Below are 17,745 nucleotides of genomic sequence, written 5' to 3' on the forward strand. Positions count from 1 at the left end.
GCATTCCCTTTTTACTTTAACTTATTTTGGGAACTGAGAATACATGCGGATTTTATGTTTTACATACTAGGCACGAGTACTTAAACTTATATATGTGTGGGTTATACAACGGCATAAACATTCCCTTTAGCTCGGTAACGTTTAATCATTGGTTTTTGAACCATGAACGCGAATCTTAGATATGGATCCATAGTGTTTGACATCCCCACTCGGGCTAGTCGCGCTAGCATTTAACGAGTGTTTAATACTTCGTAGACATACGCACTTGCCAGGTGTACTTTCAGGGGGTATAAACGTTAAGTTAGTTACCGAGTGCCCACGGTTATACATATACTTTATCATACTGATTTGAATTACTGATTTGAAACGCTTGTTTGAAGCACTGAAATCTCGTGGCCTACATTACATTACTGAATACAAACAAACTATAGCTCACCAACATTCGTGTTGACTTTTTAAGCATGTATTTCTCAGGTGTTTAGACGTTGTTGCTTCTGCTGTTAGCCTTGATGTTCTAGTCTCGGTGTATAGACTTGCTGTTACAGACTTGCTGTGTTAGACTTCCGCTGCATTACTTAGAGATGTCTCAAGTATGAAACTTTTACTTTGCATTCCCAACTTATGTTATTTTCAAAACAATAGCTTTGTAATGACCTTAGTATCATGTACTCATGTTAATGTTTCCTATTCATCTTTTGTAAAACGTTATCTGTTCATGAATGCAAAACTGGTTTTCAAACAGCATATAGTGTTTGACCTTGTAATGATTGTAGTGACCCGAACTTTTCCATGTTTATATATATTAATTGAGATTGATATTTACATGATTAAATGTTTTCAACATGTTAAGCAATCAAACTTGTTAAGACTTGATTAATTGAAATATGTTTCATATAGACAATTGACCACCCAAGTTGACCGGTGATTCACGAACGTTAAAACTTGTAAAAACTATACGATGACATATATATGGATATATATATATAGTTAACATGATACTATGATAAGTAAACATATCATTAAGTATATTAACAATGAACTACATATGTAAAAACAAGACTACTAACTTAATGATTTTTAAACGAGACATATATGTAACGATTATCGTTGTAAAGACATTTAATGTATATATATATATATATCATATTAAGAGATATTCATACATGATAATATCATGATAATATAATAATTTAAAATCTCATTTGATATTATAAACATTGGGTTAACAACATTTAACAAGATCGTTAACCTAAAGGTTTCAAAACAACACTTACATGTAACGACTAACGATGACTTAACGACTCAGTTAAAATGTATATACATGTAGTGTTTTAATATGTATTTATACACTTTTGAAAGACTTCAATACACTTATCAAAATACTTCTACTTAACAAAAATGCTTACAATTACATCCTCGTTCAGTTTCATCAACAATTCTACTCGTATGCACCCGTATTCGTACTCGTACAATACACAGCTTTTAGATGTATGTACTATTGGTATATACACTCCAATGATCAGCTCTTAGCAGCCCATGTGAGTCACCTAACACATGTGGGAACCATCATTTGGCAACTAGCATGAAATATCTCATAAAATTACAAAAATATGAGTAATCATTCATGACTTATTTACATGAAAACAAAATTACATATCCTTTATATCTAATCCATACACCAACGACCAAAAACACCTACAAGCACTTTCATTCTTCAATTTTCTTCATCTAATTGATCTCTCTCAAGTTCTATCTTCAAGTTCTAAGTGTTCTTCATATATTCTACAAGTTCTAGTTACATAAAATCAAGAATACTTTCAAGTTTGCTAGCTCACTTCCAATCTTGTAAGGTGATCATCCAACCTCAAGAAATCTTTGTTTCTTACAGTAGGTTATCATTCTAATACAAGGTAATAATCATATTCAAACTTTGGTTCAATTTCTATAACTATAACAATCTTATTTCAAGTGATGATCTTACTTGAACTTGTTTTCGTGTCATGATTCTGCTTCAAGAACTTCGAGCCATCCAAGGATCCGTTGAAGCTAGATCCATTTTTCTCTTTTCCAGTAGGTTTATCCAAGGAACTTAAGGTAGTAATGATGTTCATAACATCATTCGATTCATATACATAAAGCTATCTTATTCGAAGGTTTAAACTTGTAATCACTAGAATATAGTTTAGTTAATTCTAAACTTGTTCGCAAACAAAAGTTAATCCTTCTAACTTGACTTTTAAAATCAACTAAACACATGTTCTATATCTATATGATATGCTAACTTAATGATTTAAAACCTGGAAACACGAAAAACACCGTAAAACCGGATTTACGCCGTCGTAGTAACACCGCGGGTTGTTTTGGGTTAGTTAATTAAAAACTATGATAAACTTTGATTTAAAAGTTGTTATTCTGAGAAAATGATTTTTATTATGAACATGAAACTATATCCAAAAATTATGGTTAAACTCAAAGTGGAAGTATGTTTTCTAAAATGGTCATCTAGACGTCGTTCTTTCGACTAAAATGACTACCTTTACAAAAATGACTTGTAACTTATTTTTCCGACTATAAACCTATACTTTTTCTATTTAGATTCATAAAATAGAGTTCAATATGAAACCATAGCAATTTGATTCACTCAAAACGGATTTAAAATGAAGAAGTTATGGGTAAAACAAGATTGGATAATTTTTCTCATTTTAGCTACGTGAAAATTGGTAACAAATCTATTCCAACCATAACTTAATCAACTTGTATTGTATATTATGTAATCTTGAGATACCATAGACACGTATACAATGTTTCGACCTATCATGTCGACACATCTATATATATTTTGGAACAACCATAGACACTCTATATGTGAATGTTGGAGTTAGCTATACAGGGTTGAGGTTGATTCCAAAATATATATAGTTTAAGTTGTGATCAATACTGAGATACGTATACACTGGGTCGTGGATTGATTCAAGATAATATTTATCGATTTATTTCTGTACATCTAACTGTGGACAACTAGTTGTAGGTTACTAACGAGGACAACTGACTTAATAAACTTAAAACATCAAAATATATTAAAAGTGTTGTAAATATATTTTGAACATACTTTGATATATATGTATATATTGTTAAAGGTTCGTGAATCAACCAGTGGCCAAGTCTTACTTCCCGACGAAGTAAAAATCTGTGAAAGTGAGTTATAGTCTCACTTTTAAAATCTAATATTTTTGGGATGAGAATACATGAAGGTTTTATAAATGATTTACAAAATAGACACAAGTACATGAAACTACATTCTATGGTTGAATTATCGAAATCGAATATGCCCCTTTTTATTAAGTCTGGTAATCTAAGAATTAGGGAACAGACACCCTAATTGACGCGAATCCTAAAGATAGATCTATTGGGCCTAACAAACCCCATCCAAAGTACCGGATGCTTTAGTACTTTGAAATTTATATCATATCCGAAGGGTGTCCCGGAATGATGGGGATATTCTTATATATGCATCTTGTTAATGTCGGTTACCAGGTGTTCACCATATGAATGATTTTTATCTCTATGTATGGGATGTGTATTGAAATATGAAATCTTGTGGTCTATTATTATGATTTGATATATATATGTTAAACCTATAACTCACCAACATTTTTGTTGACGTTTTAAGCATGTTTATTCTCAGGTGATTATTAAGAGCTTCCGCTGTCGCATACTTAAATAAGGACGAGATTTGGAGTCCATGCTTGTATGATATTGTGTAAAAACTGCATTCAAGAAACTTATTTTGTTGTAACATATTTGTATTGTAAACCATTATGTAATGGTCGTGTGTAAACAGGATATTTTAGATTATCATTATTTGATAATCTACGTAAAGCTTTTTAAACCTTTATTGATGAAATAAAGGTTATGGTTTGTTTTAAAATGAATGCAGTCTTTGAAAAACGTCTCATATAGAGGTCAAAACCTCGCAACGAAATCAATTAATATGGAACGTTTTTAATCAATAAGAACGGGACATTTCAGTTGGTATCCGAGCGTTGGTCTTAGAGAACCAGAATTTTGCATTAGTGTGTCTTATCGAGTTTGTTAGGATGCATTAGTGAGTCTGGACTTCGACCGTGTTTACTTGAAAAATGATTGCTTAACAAATTTTGTTGGAAACTATATATTTTTAACATGTGAATATTATGTGATATATTAATCTCTTAACGCGTTTGATATTATGTGATAGATATCTACCTCTAGAACAAGTCCCATTGACTCACCTAATAATAATGAAGAGTCAAATGTAAATTGGAATGATTCGTGGACTGATTCACAAGTTCCCGAAGAGGAACCGGAAGAAGAGTCGGAACCGGAAGAAGAATCGGAACCGGAAGGAGAATCGGAACCGGATGAAGAAATAGAACCTGTGGGGGAAATAATAAAACGGTTAAGTAAAAGAAAATCCTCAACCAACCGACCAAGGTTAATTATGGTCAATGGTGTTTCCGCCAAGGAAGCAAAATATTGGGAGGATTACCAATTCTCCGATGAATCGGATTCCGACGAGAATTCCGATGATGTTATAGAAATTACCCCAACTGAATTTAAAAAGGCAAAAGAAAATAATAAGGGAAAGGGCATAAAAATAGAGAAATCTAATTCCAACCCCGATGAACTTTATATGTATCGTCAACCCCCGAAGTCCTTAAGTTGTAACAATAACCCGAGAACCTCTAAACCACCAGGTTTTTCTAGACCAATGTGGAAAACGACGGCTCGTATTAGGGGAACATCATATATCCCTAGAAACTTGGCAAAACGAACCAAAACCGAAGAAGAAGAAGAAACAAGCGAGTCGGAATAAGATAGTTGTATTCGTGTGGTGTAATATATGTAATATAGTGTGCTTATGCTTTATGATATATGTAAAAATTACTTGTATTAATAAGTATTTTTTTTATGAATCTAACTCTTGTCTATTTTACAGTATAAAAACACAAAATGGATAGACAACCCAATATTTTAAGAGACCTATCCGGAGACATGATTGATGAAATCTTGTCTAGAGTCGGTCAGAATTCTTCGGCACAACTATTTAAGGCGAGATCAGTTTGTAAGACATTCGAAGAACGTTCCAAGAATGCCTTGGTTTATAAAAGGCTTTCGTTCGAAAGATGGGGGATATCACATTGGGAAATCCATAAGTTACGATGTGTTTACTTTGACGCATATATTGCGGGGAACCCAAATGCTATTTTACGCAATGGGTTAAGAAATTATTTTGACTCAATATATCCAAATATTGGACTTCGTGATTTAGAAAAAGCGGCTAACATGCAACATAAAGAAGCATGTTATGCTTACGGATTAGTAATGTTCGCTTCTCACCAAAGTGAGAACAAGAACATCGGGCTACAACTATTAAACAAAATGTTTCCACAAGTGACGGAGTCGGTAATTGGGGTAAGAAATGAGGTTTTTAGATTGTTACGGGACTGTTGGACATTACGTAACCCTCGTCCCTTTGACGATGTTACAACACGCTGTCTTATCAACGGCCATAACGGTTATGTTCCACAAGACCAAGGATGGGAAGTAATCCTAGTAAAACCAGAATGCATGACTTGTTTCTGGACGTATGAATTACGTGTCGTTATTGCCTTTGCTGAACGACTTGTGTACTAGCTAGAATTATCTTCACAACCATCTTGTATCAAATTTATTGTGTGCTATATTTCATGCTATATGTAAAATAAGCGGTATTGTAAGTTTATAAAATATTGTATAAAAGTTTGAACGCGAAATATTATTATAATCAGTTTTTCATATAGAATTGTAGTAGTTGAATTGTATATTAGCTACTAAGTATGAACTTAACGGGTAGGTACTACCCGAATTTAAACTTATAAAACGCTAATATGAAGAAAAAGCTTTTATAAATGAGTTCATATTATGCTACGAAATACTATTAACTACTCTTAACATTCTGTATGATTAACTTGTTCCATTTGACTATTTTGAAGGAAATGGCACCGACTACTCGACACACCGTGAATATGAATGAAGAGGAATTCCGTACTTTTCTAGCTTCAAACATAGCCGCAATATAGGCTGCGCTACATACCAACAATAACCTTGGATCTAGCAGTACAGGAAATCGTGTAGGATGCACCTACAAAGAATTCACTGCCTGCAAACCTTTAGAATTTGATGGAACCGAAGGACCGATCGGATTGAAACGGTGGACCGAGAAGGTCGAATCGGTGTTTGCCATAAGTAAGTGTACTGAAGAGGACAAATTAAAGTACGCTACGCATACCTTCACAGGTTCTGCGTTAACATGGTGGAATACCGATCTAGAGCAAGTGGGACAAGACGATGCATACGCACTACCGTGGTCAGCATTCAAGCACTTGATGAACGAGAAGTACCGTCCCAGAACCGAGGTCAATAAGCTCAAGACAGAACTTAGAGGGTTACGAACCCAAGGATTTGATATTACCACGTACGAAAGACGATTCACAGAATTGTGCCTATTGTGTCCGGGAGCATTCGAAGATGAGGAAGAGAAGATCGACGCGTTTGTGAAAGGATTACCGGAAAGAATCCAAGAAGATATAAGTTCACACGAGCCCGCCTCCATACAACAGGCATGTAGAATGGCTCACAAACTAGTGAACCAGATTGAAGAAAGAATTAAAGAACAGACTGCTGAAGAGGCCAATGTGAAGCAAATCAAAAGAAAGTGGGAGGAAAACGGTGATAAGAATCACCAATACAACAACAACAGCAATTACAACAATAATCGCAACAATTACCCCAACAATCGCAACATCAATCGCAACTACAACAAACGGCCCAACAACAACAACAACAACAACAACAATAACAACAGCAACTACAACAATCATCCCAACAACAATAATAACCGCAACAACAACAACAATCAGAAGCAGCTATGCCAAAGGTGTGAAAAGTATCACTCGGGGTTCTGCACCAAATTTTGCAACAAGTGTAAAAGAAATGGTCATAGCGCGGCGAAGTGTGAGGTCTACGGACCAGGGGTTAATAGAACGAAAGGAACAAATGGTGTCGGAACGAGTAATGGCGGAGCAAGTAGTGTCGGAGCAAGTTATGCCAATGTAGTTTGTTATAAATGTGGAAAACCGGGCCACATTATTAAAAATTGCCCGAACCAGGAGAACACGAATGGACAAGGCCGCGGAAGAGTTTTCAATATTAATGCGGCAGAGGCACAGGAAGACCAGGAGCTTGTTACGGGTACGTTTCTTATTGACAATAAATCTGCTTACATTTTATTTGATTCGGGTGCGGATAGAAGCTATATGAGTAAAGATTTTTGTGCTAAATTAAGTTGTCCATTGACGCCTTTGAATAGTAAATTTTTACTCGAATTAGCAAATGGTAAATTAATTTCAGCAGATAATATATGTCGGAATCGAGAAATTAAACTGGTTAGCGAAACATTTAAGATTGATTTGATACCAGTAGAGTTAGGGAGTTTTGATGTGATAATCGGTATGGACTGGTTGAAAGAAGTGAAAGCAGAGATCGTTTGTTACAAAAATGTAATTCGCATTATACGAGAAAAAGGAAAACCCTTAATGGTGTACGGAGAAAAGGGCAACACGAAGCTACATCTTATTAGTAATTTGAAGGCACAAAAACTAATAAGAAAAGGTTGCTATGCTGTTCTAGCACACGTCGAGAAAGTACAAACTGAAGAAAAGAGCATCAATGATGTTCCCGTCGCAAAAGAATTTCCCGATGTATTTCCGAAAGAATTACCGGGATTACCCCCACATCGATCCGTTGAATTTCAAATAGATCTTGTACCAGGAGCTGCACCAATAGCTCGTGCTCCTTACAGACTCGCACCCAGCGAGATGAAAGAACTGCAAAGCCAATTACAAGAACTTTTAGAGCGTGGTTTCATTCGACCAAGCACATCACCATGGGGAGCTCCTGTTTTGTTTGTCAAGAAGAAAGATGGTACATTCAGGTTGTGTATCGACTACCGAGAGTTGAACAAACTTACCATCAAGAACCGCTACCCACTACCGAGAATCGACGACTTATTTGATCAACTACAAGGCTCGTCTGTTTATTCAAAGATTGGCTTACGTTCCGGGTATCATCAAATGCGGGTGAAAGAAGATTGTATTCCAAAGACTGCTTTCAGAACACGTTACGGTCATTACGAGTTTATGGTCATGCCGTTTGGTTTAACTAATGCACCAGCTGTGTTCATGGACCTTATGAACCGAGTGTGTGGACCATACCTTGACAAGTTTGTCATTGTTTTCATTGATGACATACTTATTTACTCAAAGAATGACCAAGAACACGGTGAACATTTGAGAAAGGTGTTAGAAGTATTGAGGAAGGAAGAATTGTACGCTAAGTTTTCAAAGTGTGCATTTTGGTTGGAAGAAGTTTAATTCCTCGGTCACATAGTGAACAAAGAAGGTATTAAGGTGGATCCGGCAAAGATAGAAACTGTTGAAAAGTGGGAAACCCCGAAAACTCCGAAACACATACACCAGTTTTTAGGATTAGCTGGTTACTACAGAAGGTTCATCCAAGACTTTTCCAGAATAGCAAAACCCTTGACTGCATTAACGCATAAAGGGAAGAAATTTGAATGGAATGATGAACAAGAGAAAGCGTTTCAGTTATTGAAGAAAAAGCTAACTACGGCACCTATATTGTCATTGCCTGAAAGGAATGATGATTTTGTGATTTATTGTGACGCATCAAAGCAAGGTCTCGGTTGTGTATTAATGCAACGAACGAAGGTGATTGCTTATGCGTCTAGACAATTGAAGATTCACGAACAAAATTATACGACGCATGATTTGGAATTAGGCGCGGTTGTTTTTGCATTAAAGACTTGGAGGCACTACTTATATGGGGTTAAAAGTATTATATATACCGACCACAAAAGTCTTCAACAAATATTTAATCAGAAACAACTGAATATGAGGCAGCGTAGGTGGATTGAATTATTGAATGATTACGACTTTGAGATTCGTTACCACCCGGGGAAGGCAAATGTGGTAGCCGATGCCTTGAGCAGGAAGGACAGAGAACCCATTCGAGTAAAATCTATGAATATAATGATTCATAATAACCTTACTACTCAAATAAAGGAGGCGCAACAAGGAGTTTTAAAAAAGGGAAATTTAAAGGATGAAATACCCAAAGGATCGGAGAAGCATCTTAATATTCGGGAAGACGGAACCCGGTATAGGGCTGAAAGGATTTGGGTACCAAAATTTGGAGATATGAGAGAAATGGTACTTAGAGAAGCTCATAAAACCAGATACTCAATACATCCTGGAACGGGGAAGATGTACAAGGATCTCAAGAAACATTTTTGGTGGCCGGGTATGAAAGCCGATGTTGCTAAATACGTAGGAGAATGTTTGACTTGTTCTAAGGTCAAAGCTGAGCATCAGAAACCATCAGGTCTACTTCAAAAACCCGAAATCCCGGAATGGAAATGGAAAAACATTACCATGGATTTCATCACTAAATTGCCAAGGACTGCAAGTGGTTTTGATACTATTTGGGTAATAGTTGATCGTCTCACCAAATCAGCACATTTCCTGCCAATAAGAGAAGATGACAAGATGGAGAAGTTAGCACGACTGTATTTGAAGGAAGTCGTCTCCAGACATGGAATACCAATCTCTATTATCTCTGATAGGGATGGCAGATTTATTTCAAGATTCTGGCAGACATTACAGCAAGCATTAGGAACTCGTCTAGACATGAGTACTGCCTATCATCCACAAACTGATGGACAGAGCGAAAGGACGATACAAACGCTTGAAGACATGCTACGAGCATGTGTTATTGATTTCGGAAACAGTTGGGATCGACATCTACCGTTAGCAGAATTTTCCTACAACAACAGCTACCATTCAAGCATTGAGATTGCGCCGTTTGAAGCACTTTATGGTAGAAAGTGCAGGTCTCCGATTTGTTGGAGTGAAGTGAGGGATAGACAGATTACGGGTTCGGAGATTATACAAGAAACTACCGAGAAGATCATCCAGATTCAACAACGGTTGAAAACCGCCCAAAGTCGACAAAAGAGCTACGCTGACATTAAAAGAAAAGATATAGAATTTGAAATTGGAGAGATGGTCATGCTTAAAGTTGCACCTTGGAAAGGCGTTGTTCGATTTGGTAAACGAGGGAAATTAAATCCAAGGTATATTGGACCATTCAAGATTATTGATCGTATCGGACCAGTAGCTTACCGACTTGAGTTACCTCAACAACTCGCGGCTGTACATAACACTTTCCACGTCTCGAATTTGAAGAAATGTTTTGCTAAAGAAGATCTCACTATTCCGTTAGATGAAATCCAAATCAACGAAAAACTTCAATTCATCAAAGAACCCGTCGAAATAATGGATCGTGAGGTTAAAAGACTTAAGCAAAACAAGATACCAATTGTTAAGGTTCGATGGAATGCTCGTAGAGGACCCGAGTTCACCTGGGAGCGTGAAGATCAGATGAAGAAGAAATACCCGCATCTATTTCCAGAAGATTCGTCAACACCTTCAACAGCATAAAATTTCGGGACGAAATTTATTTAACGGGTAGGTACTGTAGTGACCCGAACTTTTCCATGTTTATATATATTAATTGAGATTGATATTTACATGATTAAATGTTTCCAACATGTTAAGCAATCAAACTTGTTAAGACTTGATTAATTGAAATATGTTTCATATAGACAATTGACCACCCAAGTTGACCGGTGATTCACGAACGTTAAAACTTGTAAAAACTATACGATGACATATATATGGATATATATATAGTTAACATGATACTATGATAAGTAAACATATCATTAAGTATATTAACAATGAACTACATATGTAAAAACAAGACTACTAACTTAATGATTTTTAAACGAGACATATATGTAACGATTATTGTTGTAAAGACATTTAATGTATATATATATCATATTAAGAGATATTCATACATGATAATATCATGATAATATAATAATTTAAAATCTCATTTGATATTATAAACATTGGGTTAACAACATTTAACAAGATCGTTAACCTAAAGGTTTCAAAACAACACTTACATGTAACGACTAACGATGACTTAACGACTCAGTTAAAATGTATATACATGTAGTGTTTTAATATGTATTTATACACTTTTGAAAGACTTCAATACACTTATCAAAATACTTCTACTTAACAAAAATGCTTACAATTACATCCTCGTTCAGTTTCATCAACAATTCTACTCGTATGCACCCGTATTCGTACTCGTACAATACACAGCTTTTAGATGTATGTACTATTGGTATATACACTCCAATGATCAGCTCTTAGCAGCCCATGTGAGTCACCTAACACATGTGGGAACCATCATTTGGCAACTAGCATGAAATATCTCATAAAATTACAAAAATATGAGTAATCATTCATGACTTATTTACATGAAAACAAAATTACATATCCTTTATATCTAATCCATACACCAACGACCAAAAACACCTACAAGCACTTTCATTCTTCAATTTTCTTCATCTAATTGATCTCTCTCAAGTTCTATCTTCAAGTTCTAAGTGTTCTTCATATATTCTACAAGTTCTAGTTACATAAAATCAAGAATACTTTCAAGTTTGCTAGCTCACTTCCAATCTTGTAAGGTGATCATCCAACCTCAAGAAATCTTTGTTTCTTACAGTAGGTTATCATTCTAATACAAGGTAATAATCATATTCAAACTTTGGTTCAATTTCTATAACTATAACAATCTTATTTCAAGTGATGATCTTACTTGAACTTGTTTTCGTGTCATGATTCTGCTTCAAGAACTTCGAGCCATCCAAGGATCCGTTGAAGCTAGATCCATTTTTCTCTTTTCCAGTAGGTTTATCCAAGGAACTTAAGGTAGTAATGATGTTCATAACATCATTCGATTCATATACATAAAGCTATCTTATTCGAAGGTTTAAACTTGTAATCACTAGAATATAGTTTAGTTAATTCTAAACTTGTTCGCAAACAAAAGTTAATCCTTCTAACTTGACTTTTAAAATCAACTAAACACATGTTCTATATCTATATGATATGCTAACTTAATGATTTAAAACCTGGAAACACGAAAAACACCGTAAAACCGGATTTACGCCGTCGTAGTAACACCGCGGGCTGTTTTGGGTTAGTTAATTAAAAACTATGATAAACTTTGATTTAAAAGTTGTTATTCTGAGAAAATGATTTTTATTATGAACATGAAACTATATCCAAAAATTATGGTTAAACTCAAAGTGGAAGTATGTTTTCTAAAATGGTCATCTAGACGTCGTTCTTTCGACTGAAATGACTACCTTTACAAAAATGACTTGTAACTTATTTTTCCGACTATAAACCTATACTTTTTCTATTTAGATTCATAAAATAGAGTTCAATATGAAACCATAGCAATTTGATTCACTCAAAACGGATTTAAAATGAAGAAGTTATGGGTAAAACAAGATTGGATAATTTTTCTCATTTTAGCTACGTGAAAATTGGTAACAAATCTATTCCAACCATAACTTAATCAACTTGTATTGTATATTATGTAATCTTGAGATACCATAGACACGTATACAATGTTTCGACCTATCATGTCGACACATCTATATATATTTCGGAACAACCATAGACACTCTATATGTGAATGTTGGAGTTAGCTATACAGGGTTGAGGTTGATTCCAAAATATATATAGTTTGAGTTGTGATCAATACTGAGATACGTATACACTGGGTCGTGGATTGATTCAAGATAATATTTATCGATTTATTTCTGTACATCTAACTGTGGACAACTAGTTGTAGGTTACTATCGAGGACAGCTGACTTAATAAACTTAAAACATCAAAATATATTAAAAGTGTTGTAAATATATTTTGAACATACTTTGATATATATGTATATATTGTTATAGGTTCGTGAATCAACCAGTGGCCAAGTCTTACTTCCCGACGAAGTAAAAATCTGTGAAAGTGAGTTATAGTCCCACTTTTAAAATCTAATATTTTTGGGATGAGAATACATGCAGGTTTTATAAATGATTTACAAAATAGACACAAGTACATGAAACTACATTCTATGGTTGAATTATCGAAATCGAATATGCCCCTTTTTATTAAGTCTGGTAATCTAAGAATTAGGGAACAGACACCCTAATTGACGCGAATCCTAAAGATAGATCTATTGGGCCTAACAAACCCCATCCAAAGTACCGGATGCTTTAGTACTTCAAAATTTATATCATATCCGAAGGGTGTCCCGGAATGATGGGGATATTCTTATATATGCATCTTGTTAATGTCGGTTACCAGGTGTTCACCATATGAATGATTTTTATCTCTATGTATGGGATGTGTATTGAAATATGAAATCTTGTGGTCTATTATTATGATTTGATATATATAGGTTAAACCTATAACTCACCAACATTTTTGTTGACGTTTTAAGCATGTTTATTCTCAGGTGATTATTAAGAGCTTCCGCTGTCGCATACTTAAATAAGGACGAGATTTGGAGTCCATGCTTGTATGATATTGTGTAAAAACTGCATTCAAGAAACTTATTTTGTTGTAACATATTTGTATTGTAAACCATTATGTAATGGTCGTGTGTAAACAGGATATTTTAGATTATCATTATTTGATAATCTACGTAAAGCTTTTTAAACCTTTATTGATGAAATAAAGGTTATGGTTTATTTTAAAATGAATGCAGTCTTTGAAAAATGTCTCATATAGAGGTCAAAACCTCGCAACGAAATCAATTAATATGGAACGTTTTTAATCAATAAGAACGGGACATTTCAATGATCCTGTTGTTGATGTACCGTACACGATGATTTTGTACGGGGCATTACAGTTGGTATCAGAGCATTGGTTGTAGGGAATTAGGTTGCATTAGTGAGTCTATGACCGACCCAAGTAGGATTCACTAATAGGACTAATCTACAACTTGCTAGTTTACTTGTTTCTGCGGAACCTGCTGCATGCTACTGTGTTATATTACTACATGTTACTGCTTACTACTACTGCATGCCACTGCTTACTTTTACTACCGTATGAACTTACTGCATGCTACCGTTTCCTTTTACTGCTATGTAAACTCGCTGCATGCTTTTGCTTATTCTAGCTACTGCATGCTACTATCTGCTTTCGATTGCATGTTACTTCTGTTTAGTACTTTTAATATTGCCATGCTATATACCGCTGTAAACGAGCTAGGTTCTGTAGTGCCTGATTACGTGCTTGCTTCATGCCTGCTATTCGCTGCACCGACTTGGAAAAACTTACCTTTCCTAGTTCAGATGTTCTTCTGAACCCATTTCCCACACGTCTAACCCTAAGGATTAGTATTGTAATCCACCTGTTACTACTGTTCCACCGTTCCAGAGATCGAAATGTTTCTTCACGCAATCTAGGAGGAGTACCCCTCGAATTACACGCCCACTAAAGTCGATCCTCGGAGGAGGAGATATTGGAGGATTTGTCGGAGTAACCACACCCCGAGCTCACTCTAAATAGCCACGTACGACGTGTGAACATTCGAAGGTTGTTCAGTTCCTGCAAGATGGCTCGTATCTCGTACGCTTTCATGACCGTCACTTATATCTTTCGTTCTTCACCACTGCTCGACGATCTGACGACATTTCTGGATTTAGTACCCTAACACTCTTAGGCATTGGGGAAGTCAGGAGGACATCTCCTTTCACAAGGTCAGAGTGCCTTCTACTGATGCTCAACCATACCCAAAGACTTGGGAGTCACCTCAAGACATATCGTACTACTACTTGCTACACATACAACTCGAAGCGAGACCCAGATTGAATTTCTAGAAAGGAACCTAACGATGTTACCTGAACCTGAACATTTTGAAGAAATTTCAGGACATTTAGGCATTGGTGCATGACCTACGGAACTTACGCACCCACACCGAGAAACCGTGAGATTAATTATGTAGATTTTGTTTTGAGATAGCATAGATAAAGCACCGTTGGATGAAATTGAGTAGAACTGAAAGTGATCACGTTAGATTGACCATATGGAGTGATATTGGAATGAACGTACGATTTAGTACAATATAATGACGCCAGGCCAGCGTAATTATATTGAAGTGAATTATGCAGAAGTCCCAATGTTACTACATAAGGAATATGAAGCGATTCAAAGGAAATTTTGGTAGGAACCACTTGAGTATACGCATTATGGTCTGATAAAGCCAGGAATAACCACTTAGTCTAGATACTGTACGAGAAGGGCCTGAACTGCAGAATTGATAACCCGAAAATTTGTTATAGATGTAGACACCCTGGATACTTAAGGAAAAAGTTCTCAAATAGGAAAAAAAAACTTTGGACTCACATACGATAGTGCAATCGTTATCTCAGCTATGGAGACTCGCATGGATCCTGATTTTAGTTAGGGTACGTTTCTTCACAACGATTTATCATCTCGGAATTGTTTAATACTAGAGTGATAGAAACCTTATATCTAAGAATCCTAGTGTGATGACTAATAAGCCATTAACAATCATGAGAGTTAAGTATTCTATAGGACAAGCTAATGGTAAGTTGGCAGAGATAGAGGAGTAATTTAAGATAGTACCTTAAAAACTAACAGGTGGGTCATTTGGAGATGACCTCAAGCCAACAAAACTTGGAAGTTTTATAGTAGTAGTTGGAAAGGATTAGTTACCTGCGCACAAGCAGATGTTATTTGAGAAGGTTGATAAATATTTTCACGGCAGTATAATAAGATTTGGTTGGAATGGACCTTAAAATTAACCTAATACTCATCGAGTTAGAAAGCTTTGAGGAAATAGTTGGAACGGACTGACTTTCAAGGACGAAAGCGAAAGTTATTTATAGTAAGAAGATTATTCGTATACCTCGTGAGAATGGTGAGCCAAAAGCCATCCGGATTACTTCAACAACCCGAGATCCCACAATGGAAATGGGAAGGGATGACGATGGATTTCATTCTGAAACTACCAAAAACAGTCGGCAGTTATGACACTATCGGGGTTATCGTTGATCGCCTCACCAAATCTGCTCACTTTCTAGCCATGAAAGAAACCGATACAATGGACAACGATACATAAAGGAAATTGTATCCCGTCACTTCAGCAATTCAAATACTATACTACCCAAGAATCGTATTTGATACTCATTCTTATGCGACACTGAATCCTAACTTATTCCGAGAGAATTCTTAATCAATGATAATCACACCATCACCCTTCTTACTTCGATATTAGTCATACCAGTTCGGAATTTCCAAAATCAATGGGTACCCCGTCCTCATACTCTCCCTTTCGTTTCTCACTTATAAGCAACAACTTTATACTTAAGCATTTTTGGTCGAAGGACTTATGCCCTACTAATAGTCATCAACCACATTAAAATTCAACAGTTTTCATTACCTCGTAACATTTTTGCTCAAATATCACCCGAGATTTTCAAAAGTCTTTTACTCGATTCTCATCAATCTTTTTTCAACTTGTAACCTCCGAAATATGAAAATTTTGTTTGCCAAAATTTTACTTACACTATTTTACTGTGCGATCCTCTCAAAACTTAATAAAAATAAATTTATTTTATTTGCCATTCGTGCAAATTTTTGAAATCGTATACGTTATATAAAATAAAGTAAATAATTACTTCTTTTTGACAAATACATATGAAATTTTACTTTCACTTTTACAAATCAAAATCTTTTATTCAAAGGATATTTTACCTTGAATGGTACGTGTTGTACATAACCCTAGTTTGCTAAGAACTTAATTTCTTTTCTTACATCGTCACCTTAAATGAATTCTATAAAATTTTCGTTGCTTGTCAATATAAAATTTTTCGTTGCTTATTCGTATCCAAGTCATCATGAAGACAGACAACTGTCAAAACTAAGAGATTCATGTGTGTGTATGTGATGAAGGCACTTACTACCACGTCATGCAGAGCCTTCGGGCATCCACAAACACTTAAACCATTCAAAATTACTGCGTTACCCCAGGGATCTTATTCTTCACATCTGTCGGAGCGATGCTCTATCTTACATAACTCAAAGTCCTGAAATATTCCAAGGAAATTCTCATCTAGCGATATTAACATCATTAGTATTCCGACTTTAATATTAGCCATAACCTGTGTGGCATTCTGCAAAGTCAAGAAGCGATTAACTTCTCATCCTCATGCTCTATCCTTCATACCTCACTTTTTAGCAACGGCTTCGGACGTAAACATTTTTGGGCCAAAGACTTAAGTTCGGATAATCATCAAAACTACATTTAATTCATTAGTTTTCATTACCTAGTAACATGTCAACCGATGATTCAAAGATTTTTCACTCGACCTTTTTCAACTCGTAACCTCTGAAATACGAAAAACTATGTTTATCAAAAATTTTACACGTTGATTTACACGTTGCTTATTTGTGCGGTCCTCACGAGATTTATGGATAAATGAAAGTACTAAAAACTTTTCTATCACTTACGCGATTTATAAAATCATATATGTATAAATTTACCCTTACTTATTTTGGGTTAGTACATACTAAGTTATACCTTCAAGATGATTAAAAATCGCTTCTTTATTGAGTTGTTTTAAGTCAAATAATTTTGTGCAAATGGTACTCGTTATACATACTTCTAAATTTACCAAGAACTTCG

The sequence above is a fragment of the Rutidosis leptorrhynchoides genome, chromosome 2 (assembly GCF_046630445.1).
Source record: "Rutidosis leptorrhynchoides isolate AG116_Rl617_1_P2 chromosome 2, CSIRO_AGI_Rlap_v1, whole genome shotgun sequence".
Lineage (NCBI taxonomy): Eukaryota > Viridiplantae > Streptophyta > Magnoliopsida > Asterales > Asteraceae > Rutidosis > Rutidosis leptorrhynchoides.